Source organism: Arachis hypogaea, chromosome 17 (assembly GCF_003086295.3).
Source record: "Arachis hypogaea cultivar Tifrunner chromosome 17, arahy.Tifrunner.gnm2.J5K5, whole genome shotgun sequence".
NCBI classification, from domain to species: domain Eukaryota; kingdom Viridiplantae; phylum Streptophyta; class Magnoliopsida; order Fabales; family Fabaceae; genus Arachis; species Arachis hypogaea.
Genome location: NC_092052.1, coordinates 87,609,416 through 87,620,216, shown reverse-complemented (window position 1 = coordinate 87,620,216; position 10,801 = coordinate 87,609,416). Strand labels below are relative to the sequence as shown.

The following is a 10,801-nucleotide window of genomic DNA, read 5'->3' as shown; positions in this document are numbered from 1 at the left end:
AATAAAAATAAGTGGTTATATGATGTAACCACACAATTTGGCTCAAGTCTCACATGCTTCTATTCTCAGCTCAAAACATGTTCCACAACATGTAATTCAAACAAGTTCTAAAAAAAATTTTCCCAATCAATTGGGTGCCCTATAGATAAAATGCTTGAAAAAATCTCATTAATTTGACTAAGCTTATTATATATAGATGCAAAATAAGAAAATGCAACTAAAATCCTAAAAAGACCTAAAATGAGATGCAAAAGTGTTGGGATTAGAACTTGCCACCCAAAGGCACTAACTGGTCGGACGACCTCCCCACACTTAAAAGTTTGCACCGTCTTCGGTGCACTCAAAGATGAGCAAGGGGGTACGGAGACTCTCTAAATTGCCACCCTCAGATGGCGGATCAACCGGTTGCTGCATGTTCTTTCTTCCCACTTCTATTTTTGCTTTTATGGTGCATTGGACATGAAAAATAGAAAATAACACCGTAAGATAAGAACATACAAAAGCAAGGAAGCGTGAATTGTTAGAATGAGGTAAGTCACTAGAATGAAGTGAGTGAATTAGTGTGACATTAGTGAAAAATAGGTGTATGAATTCTAAATTAGGCGCCCTTTAGAACATACACACTATCATAGAGAGATATGTCACAATTACACAAAAGAAAGTATACACTTCACTCATTCTAGTGTGTTTGAGATGCTTTTAAACTTGTAGATTAAGACAACCCAACAAGCAATAAAGAAGCATGAAAGCATTCAAGCAAAGTCAAGCAATTATGAATTGGATAATGGATGGACATTGATTGATGTGCAAGGTAACTTTAATGAACAAGGTGGAATGCAAAACTTACACATCAAACGATGACACATATTAAGTTTATTTGCAATACCTAAGTGACATAGAAGTGGAGCACATGGATGCTATGGAACTTAAGACAGAGAATATAAAAGTGAAAATCAATCACATAGCAAACATGGTCCACAAAGCTTAGAGAGCTCAAAAATATGTCACTTAGGTAAGCTTTCGTTCCAATTTCACAATTCCTCAATCTCAATGCATGAAATAGGTGAGGTAAATAAGGCTCAATCATGAATAAGTAACACTAAAGAAACAATGCATCGATAATGTACAATTGCCTAACAATAGATGATGAATGCATGGTGGCCAAAACATGCAATTCAAAGAGTTATGATGCATGAAGGTAATGTAACATGTACGTGGTATTCACAAATATTAAGCATGAAAAGTTCCAAACCAAGTAACCAATTATAACCTCAACAAGAATCCAACAACGAATATAAACAAAATTGATATTAATATAACATCCCATTAGCAATCAGCAGCAGTAAACAGTAAACAAGATTAGTAATCCAACACTTATAATGGAAAACAAAAATTAAACAAAAATTAAACTAACTAACTAACTAGAAGAAATGGTGTTACATGGTGTTTGGTAGTGTTGGATGATGTTTGAAGGGTGGAAAGAAAAGTGGAGAAGAGAGAAGAAGGAAAGAAATGGAAAGAAGATGCGAAAAGAAGTGTGTGAAAGAAGAGCAACCCACGTGTGTGCATGGAGTGGTGAAATGGGTACGACACGTACGCGTAAATCACACGCGCGCGTCGATGGGTTATTTAGAGAGCGACGCGTACGTGTGACGTACGCGTATGCGTGATTTGGCCTGCGCGTTTTGCACAGTGTTCGCGCGCTGCTCGCACAACTCTCGAGAAGATGGCTTGGGGGTGAAAATATGCAATCCACGCATACGCGTGCATGACGCGTGCGCGTGGATGTTTGAAAACGCTTGTGTCACGCGTACGCGTGGATTGGTGCACTGTTATTTTCAAAATTTTTCATGTTTTTGCACCAAACCAAGCTTTCCAAACCTCCAAACAACTACCAAAACACCATAAAACCTTTTTCAACATACTAAACTACCAACTAAACTCAACAAATCAATAAAAACATGAAATCAAGCTAATTTTACCAATACTTACAAAAGAGAAAAAGGAAATATTTTACCATGGTGGGGTGTCTCCCACCTAGCACTTTTAGTTTAAGTCCTTAGGTTGGACATTTGGTGGGGGTCCTTGCTATGGTGGTTTATGCTTGAATTCATCCTTGAATCCCCACCAATGTTTGCATCTCCAACGTCCACCGGGATCCCAAATTAGGCGCACAAGGCCTTCAAATAAGCTTAGGTAGATGACAGGGCCCCAAGAGTTTTGATTGTTGAAATGGATTCTGGGGTCCCAACCCTTGTTCATGCACCCATCTTTTTGTTGACTACCATAGTTAAATTTGGGTGACAAGGCTTTTGAATTCTCAATTAAGCATCTAAACATTCTCCTAGACCCATGCAATTTGGTTCTACACCACCCATTGCTATTCAACTTTGAGCATGCAACCATCATGAACTTAGAGTGATATTTCCAACCACTACACAACTCTCCCTTACTCTTAACTCCACAAAGAGCTCTAAGTTGACCATCATTTTCAATCAAACCATATTCAAGTGAGAAGGTAAATCTTAAGGATAAGAATTTTACCCACTTGAATGTTGTGTAGGATGGTGACTTAGGAAGGGGTAGTCCCAATGATCTTGCAATCTTCACTCCCTTGTGCTCTTCCTTGACTATCTCCACCTCTTTACAACTTTCTTCAACTTCAACCTCTTCCTCTTGGTGGCTTTCTTCCAATTCAATCTCTTCTTCAGTGCTCACCAAGGGCATGAGAGGTTGTGCATCTTCTTCTTTGACCTCAATTTCAAGCCCAATGGGGGAGGATTCAATTGTAGATAAGAATTCATCAATAATTGAATCCATCTCTTGATCAACCTCTTCAAAATCTTCAACCATGATATGCCTTGGAGGTTGTACACACTCCTCAACATCAATATCAAGCTTCTTGGAAGAGGGCTCTCTAATGCTATATTCCCATGGACCTCTAACATCTCCTAGGTTTTCAACCACTACTCTCTTTTCAATCATCTCTACCCTCTCCTCTTGTTGCACTCCTTGCTTCAATTCTCTTCTTCACCTTGAAGCTCCAAACTCACTTCCTCACTGTGCTCCTTGATTGCTTCTCCACACTCAACAATGGGAGTGCTCTCTTCACATAAGCTTAGGCAGGATGAGTATATGTTGCTAATGGCTTCCGCCATGATAGCCATCTTGGCTTCTAGCTACTTAAACTCCTTTTCCATCCACTCTTGTTGCCTTTGCATATGAGAGTCAAGGTCTCTTAGTTCTAGCATGAGGGCTTCATCGGGGGGCGGTGGTGGAAGATAGGGTTCATTGTTTGAGGGAAAGGCGTTGTAGTTGGAAGGTGGTTCATATGGGTAAGGGCATGGAGATGGTGTATATGGCTCATAAGATGGTTGGTATGGTGGATGAGGATTAGGGTCAGATGGAGGTGTTTGGTGGTATGGGGGCTTGTGAGTAAGGTGGTTCAAAACCATGTTGAAAGGGTGGTTCATAGGCATGTGGTGGAGGTCATTGACAACCACAATGAGGGTCACCGCATCTATTAGATTGATATGTATTAGGAGTGGAATTATACCTATAAAAGATCGGAGGAGGTTGTTGCCAAGAAGGGTGGTGCACGAAATTGTGATCTCAGGCAACGGCGCCAAAAACTCAGTACGCACGTCTTAATAAATCGTTTTTCATTCACAACTTCGATACAACTAACCAGCAAGTGCACTGGGTCATCCAAGTAATAAAACCTTACGTGAGTAAGGGTCGATCCCATGGAGATTGTTGGTATGAAGCAAGCTATGGTCATACTGTAAATCTCAGTCAGGCGGATATCAAATGGTTATGGAGTTTTCGAATAATAATAATAAATAAACAGAAAATAAAGATAGAAATACTTATGTAGATCATTGGTGAGAATTTCAGATAAGCGTATAGAGATATTTTCGTTCCTCTGAACCTCTGCTTTCGTGCTGTCTTCATCCAATCATTCCTACTCCTTTCCATGGCAAGCTTTCTGTAAGGCATCACCGTTGTCAATGGCTACATCCCATCCTCTCTGTGAAAAAGGTCCAAATGCTCTGTCACGGCACGACTAATCATTTGGAGGTTCTCGATCATACTGGAATAGGATTCACCTTCCTTTTGCGTCTGTCACTACGCCCAGCACTCGCGAGTTTGAAGCTCGTCACAGCCATCCCTTCCCAGATCCTACTCGGAATACCACAGACAAGGTTTAGACTTTCAAGATCTCAGAAATGGCCATCCATGGGTTTTAACTTATACCACGAAGATTCTAATATCTCGGACTCGGTCCTTTGTATTAGATATCTAAGAGATACTCATTCTAGCTTGTTTGCATGTAGAACGGAAGTGTTTGTCAAGCACGCGTTCATAAGTGAGAATGATGATGAGCGTCACATAATCATCACATTCATCATGTTATTGGGTGCAAATGGATATCTTAGAAGCGGAATAAGTTGAATTGAATAGAAAAACAGTAGTACCTTGCATTAAATCATGATGAACAGCAGAGCTCCACACCTTAATCTATGGAGTGCAGAAACTCTACCGTTGAAAATACATAAGTGATGAAGGTTCAGGCATGGCCGAATGGCCAGCCCTCAAACGTGATCAATATGATCCAAAGTTGAACTAAAAATCATAAGATGTAAATACAATAGTAAAAAGTCCTATTTATACTAAACTAGTTACTAGGGTTTACAGAATTGAGTAAATAATGTAGAAATCCACTTCTGGGGCCCACTTGGTGTGTGCTTGGGCTGAGCTTGATGTTTACACGTGGAGAGGTCATTCTTGGAGTTGAACGCCAGTTTGTAACGTGTTTCTGGCGTTGAACTCCACTTTGCAACTTGTTTCTGGCGCTGGACGCCAGACTGCAGCATGGAACTGGCGTTGAACGCCAATTTACGTCATCAATACTTATTCAAAGTATTGACTATTATATATTTCTGGAAAGCCCTGGATGTCTACTTTCTAACGCAATTGAAAGTGCGCCATTTGTAGTTTTGTAGCTCCAGAAAATGCACTTTGAGTGCAGGAAGGTCAGAATCCAACAGCATCAGCAGTCCTTCTTCAACCTCTGAATCTGATTTTTGCTCAAGTCCCTCAATTTCAGCCAGAAAATACTTGAAATCATAAAAAAACACACAAACTCATAGTAAAGTCCAAAAATGTGATTTTTAATTAAAAACTAATAAAAATATACTAAAAACTAACTAAATCATACTGAAAATATACTAAAAACAATGCCAAAAAGTGTATAAATTATCCGCTCATCACAACACCAAACTTAAATTGTTTCTTGTCCCCAAGCAACTAAAAATCAAATAGGATAAAAAGAAGAGAATATACTATAAATTCCAAAATATCAATGAAACATAGCTCCAATCAGATGCGCGGGACTTGTAGCTTTTTGCCACTTGAATAGTTTTGGCATCTCACTTTATCCATTGAAGTTCAGAATGATTGGCATCTATAGGAACTCAGAGTTCAGATGGTGTTATTGATTCTCCTAGTTCAGTATGTTGATTCTTGAACACAGCTACTTTATGAGTCTTGGCCGTGGCCTTAAGCACTTTGTTTTCCAGTATTACCACCGGATACACAAATACCACAGACACATAATTGGGTGAACCTTTTCAGATTGTGACTCAGCTTTGCTAAAGTCCCCAATTAGAGGTGTCCAGGGTTCTTAAGCACACTCTTCTTTTACTTTGGACCTTGACTTTAACCGCTCAGTCTCAAGTTTTCACTTGACACCTTCACGCCACAAGCACATGGTTAGGGACAGCTTGGTTTAGCCGCTTAGGCCAGGATTTTATTCATTTAGACCCTCCTATCCACTGATGCTCAAAGCCTTGGGATCCTTTTTATTTACCCTTGCCTTTTGGTTTTAAGGGTTATTAGATTTTTGCTCTTGCCTTTTGGTTTTAAGAGCTTTTGGCTTTTTCTGCTTGCTTTTTCTTTTTCTCTTTTTTTTTCGCCATTTTTTTCTTTTTTTTTTCTGCAAGCTTTTTGTATTCACTTCTTTTTTCTTGCTTCAAGAATCATTTTTATGATTTTTTAGATTATCAAATAACATTTCTCATTTTCATCATTCTTTCAAGAGCCAACATATTTAACATTCTTAAACAACAACTTCAAAAGACATATGCACTATTCAAGCATTCATTCAGAAAACAAAAAGTATTGTCACCACATCAATATAATTAAACTAAGTTCAAGGATAAATTCGAAACTCATGTACTTCTTGTTCTTTTGAATTAAAAACATTTTTCATTTAAGAGAGGTGATGGATTCATAGGACATTCATAACTTTAAGACAAAGTTACTAAATACTAATGATCATGTAATAAGACACTAACATAGATAAGCACTTAACATAAAGAAAACAAAAAACAGAAAATTTGAGAACAAGGAATGAGTCCACCTTAGTGATGGTGGCATTTCCTTCTTGAGAAACTAATAATGTCCTTGAGCTCTTCTATGTGTCTTCCTTGTCTTTGTTGCTCCTCCCTCATTGCTTTTTGATCTTCTTTAATTTCATGAAGGATGATGGAGTGCTCTTGATGTTCCACCCTTAGTTGTCCCATGTTGGAACTTAATTCTCCTAGGGAGGTGTTGATTTGCTCCCAAAAATTCTGTGGAGGAAAGTGCATCCCTTGAGGCATCTCAGGGATTTCTTGGTGACGAGCTTCTTCATGCGTCTCTTGAGATCCATGAATAGGCTCTCTTGTTTGCTCCATCCTTTTCTTAATGATGGGCTTGTCCTCTTCAACGAGGATATCTCCCTCTATGTCAATCCCAGCCAAATTGCATAGGTGGCAAATGAGGTGAGAAAAGGCTAACCTTTCCGTAGTGGAGGACTTGTCAGCCACCTTGTATAGTTCTTGAGGTATAATCTCATGAACCTCCACTTCCTCCCCAATCATGATGCTATGGATCATGATGGCCCGGTCTATTGTAACTTCAGACCGGTTAGTAGTGGGAATGATTGAGCGTTGAATGAACTCCAACCATCCTCTAGCTACAGGCTTAAGGTCCAGTCTTCTCAGTTGAACCGGTTTGCCTTTTGAGTCAATCTTCCATTGAGCTCCTTCCACATATATGTCCATGAGGACTTGGTCCAACCTTTGATCAAAGTTGACTCTTCTTGTGTAGGGGCGTGCGTTCTCTTCCATCATTGGCAAGTTGAACGCCAACCTCACATTTTCCGGACTAAAATCTAAGTATTTCCCTCGAACCATGGTGAGATAATTCTTTGGGTTCGGGTTCTTACTTCGATCTTGGTTCCTAGTGATCCATGCATTAGCATAGAACTCTTGAACCATTAGAATTCTGACTTGTTGGATGGGGTTTGTTAGAACTTCCCAACCTCTTCTTTGGATCTCATGTCGGATCTTCAGATACTCATTTTTCTTGAGTTTGAAAGGGACCTCGGGGATCACCTTCTTCTTGGCCTGAACATCATAGAAGTGGTCTTGATGGGCTTTGGAGATGAATCTTTCCATCTCCCATGACTCAGAGGTGGAAGCTTTTGTCTTCCTTTTCCCTTTTCGAGAGGATTCTCCGGTCTTAGGTGCCATCAATGGTAATGGAAAAAAAAAGCTTATGCTTTTACCACACCAAACTTAGAATATTGCTCGCCCTCGAGCAAGAGAAGAAAGAAAGGAAGAAGAAGAAGAAGATATGGAAGAGAGGAAGAGAGGGTTGTGTTTCGGCCAAGAAGGGGATGAGAGGGTTGTGTGGTGTGAGAATGAAGAAGAATGGAAAGGTTTATATAGTGGAGGGAGAGGGGTTAAGGTTCGGCCATATAGGGTGGGTTTGGGTGGGAAAGTGATTTTGAATTTTGAAGGTAGGTGAGGTTTATGAGGTAGGTTTATGGGGAAGAGTGGATGGATGTGAGTGGTGAATGGGTAATAGGGAAGAGAGAGATTGAGGTGATTGGTGAAGGGTTTTGGGGAAAGGTGTTTATTGGGAAGAGAGGATGAATGAGAAGAGGGGAGAGTATGAGTGGAGGTAGGTGGGGATCCTGTGAGGTCCACAGATGCTGAGATGATCCTGTGGGGTCCACAGACCCTGAGGTGTCAAGGATTTACATCCCTGCACCATTGAGGCATGTAAAATGCCTTTGCATGCAATTCTGGCGTTGAATGCCAGTTCTATGCTTGTTTCTAGCGTTCAGCGCCAGCTTTCCTCAGTGTGTATTCCTGGCATCTGAACGCCAGGATGCTGCTTGTTTCTGGCATTCAACGCCAAATCCATGCTCTGTTCTGGCATTGAACGCCAGCCAGATGCTCCTTACTGGTGTTTAAACGCCAGCAAGCCCTTCCTCCAGGGTGTGATTTTTCTTCTGCTGTTTTTGATTCTGTTTCTAATTTTTCTATTTATCTTGTGACTCCACATGATCATGAACCTAATAAAACATGAAAGAATAATAAGAATGAAAATAAAATTAGATAGATAAATAAAAATTAGGTTGCCTCCCAACAAGTGCTTCTTTAATGTCAATAGCTTGACAGTGAGCTCTCATGGAGCCTCACTGATATTCAGAGCATTGTTGAGACTTCCCAACACCAAACTTAGAGTTTGGATATGGGAGTTCAACACCAAACTTAGAGTTTGGTTGTGGCCTCCCAACACCAAACTTAGAATTTGACTGTGGGGGCTCTGGTTGACTCTGCAGTGAGAGAAGCTTTTCATGCTTCATCTCCTTGGTTATAGAGAGAGATCCTTGAGTTTTAAACACAAGGTTGTCCTCATTTAGTTGAAGGATCAATTCCCCTCTGTCCACATCAATCACAACTCTTGTTGTGGCTAGGAAGGGTCTTCCAAGGATGATGGATTCATCCTCATCCTTCCCAGTATCTAGGATTATGAAATCAGCAGGGATGTGAAGGCCTTCAACCTTTACTAACATGTCCTCTACTTGTCCATAAGCCTGTTTTCTGGAATTGTCTGCCATCTCTAATGAGATTCTAGCAGCTTGTACCTCAAAGATTCCCAGTTTCTCCATTACAGAGAGTGGCATGAGGTTTATTCCTGACCCCAGGTTACATAGAGCCTTCTCAAAGGTCATAGTGCCTATGGTACAAGGTATTAGGAACTTTCCAGGATCCTGTTTCTGCTAAGGCAATGTCAGTTGATCCAGATCACTCAGTTCATTGATGAGCAAGGGAGGTTCATCTTCCCAAGTCTTATTACCAAATAGTTTGGGATTCAGCTTCATGATTGCACCAAGGTACTTGGCAACTTGCTCTTCAGTAACATCCTCATTCTCTTCAGAAGAAGAATACTCATCAGAGATCATGAAGGGCATAAGGAGGTTTAATGGAATCTCTATGGTCTCTAGATGAGCCTCAGATTCTTTTGGTTCCTCAAAGGGAAACTCCTTGTTGATCACTGGACGTCCCAGGAGGTCTTCCTCCTTGGGATTCATGTCCTCCCCTTCCTCCTTGAATTCGGCCACGATGGTTATATCAATGGCCTTGCAATCTCTCTTTGGATTCTCTTCTGTATTGCTTGGGAGAGTACTAGGAGGGGTTTCAGTGATCTTCTCACTCAGCTGGCCCACTTGTGCCTCCAAGTTTCTAATGGATGACCTTGTTTCATTCATGAAACTCAGAGTGGCCTTAGATAGATCAAAGACTAAATTTGCTAAGCTAGATGGATTCTGCTCAGAATTCTCTGTCTGTTGCTGAGTGGATGATGGAAAAGGTTTACTATTGTTAAACCTGTTTCTTCCACCATTATTAAAGCCTTGTTGAGGCTTTTTTTTATCCTTCCATGATAAATTTGGGTGATTTCTCCATGAGGGGTTATAGGTGTTCCCATAGGGTTCACCCATGTAATTTACCTCTGCTATTACAGGGTTCTCAGGATCATAAGCCTCTTCTTCAGAAGATGCCTCTTGAGTACTGTTGGATGCAGCTTGCATTCCATTCAGACTCTGAGAAATCATATTGACTTGCTGAGTCAATATTTTGTTCTGAGCCAATATGGCATTCAGAGTATCAATTTCAAGAACTCCCTTCTTCTGAGGTGTCCTATTACTCATAGGATTCCTCTCAGAAGTGTACATGAACTGGTTATTAGCAACCATGTCAATGAGTTCTTGAGCTTCTGCAGGCATTTTCTTTAGGTGAATAGATCCACCTGCAGAAGTATCCAATGACATCTTAGCTAATTCAGACAGACCATCATTGAATATATCCAAGATGGTCCATTCTGAAAGCATGTTAGAAGGACACTTTTTGGTCAGTTGCTTGTATCTTTCCCAAGCTTCATAGAGGGATTCACCTTCTTTCTGTCTGAAGGTTTGGACATCCACTCTAAGCTTACTAAGCTTTTGAGGAGGAAAGAACTTGGCCAAGAAAGTCGTGACCAGCTTATCCCAAGAGTTCAGGCTATCTTTGGGTTGAGAGTCCAACCACACTTTGGCTCTGTCTCTTACAACAAACGGGAAAAGCATAAGCCTGTAGACCTCGGGATCAACCCCATTGGTCTTAACAGTATCACAGATCTACAAGAATTCAGTCAAGAACTGAAAAGGATCTTCAGATGGAAGTCCATGAAACTTGCAGTTCTGTTGCATCAGAGAAACTAATTGAGGTTTAAGCTCAAAATTGTTTGCTCCAATAGCAGGAATGGAGATGCTTCTTCCATGTAAATTGGAATTAGGTGCAGTAAAGTCACCAAGCATCCTCCTTGCATTATTATTATTTTCGGCTGCCATCTCCTCTTCTTGTTCAAAAATTCCTGTAAGGTTGTCTCTGGATTGTTGTATTTTAACTTCTCTTAGATTCCT

General features: G+C 40.4%; 1 non-coding gene across 1 annotated transcript; it reads left to right on the top strand.

The window, feature by feature from the left end:
• Positions 1-10,225: 10,225 nt before the first annotated feature.
• On the top strand, positions 10,226-10,333 carry LOC112767945 (small nucleolar RNA R71). The gene has a single exon (XR_003185384.1). It is a non-coding gene; the product is annotated as a small nucleolar RNA R71 (small nucleolar RNA).
• The last annotated feature ends 468 nt before the right edge of the window (positions 10,334-10,801 follow it).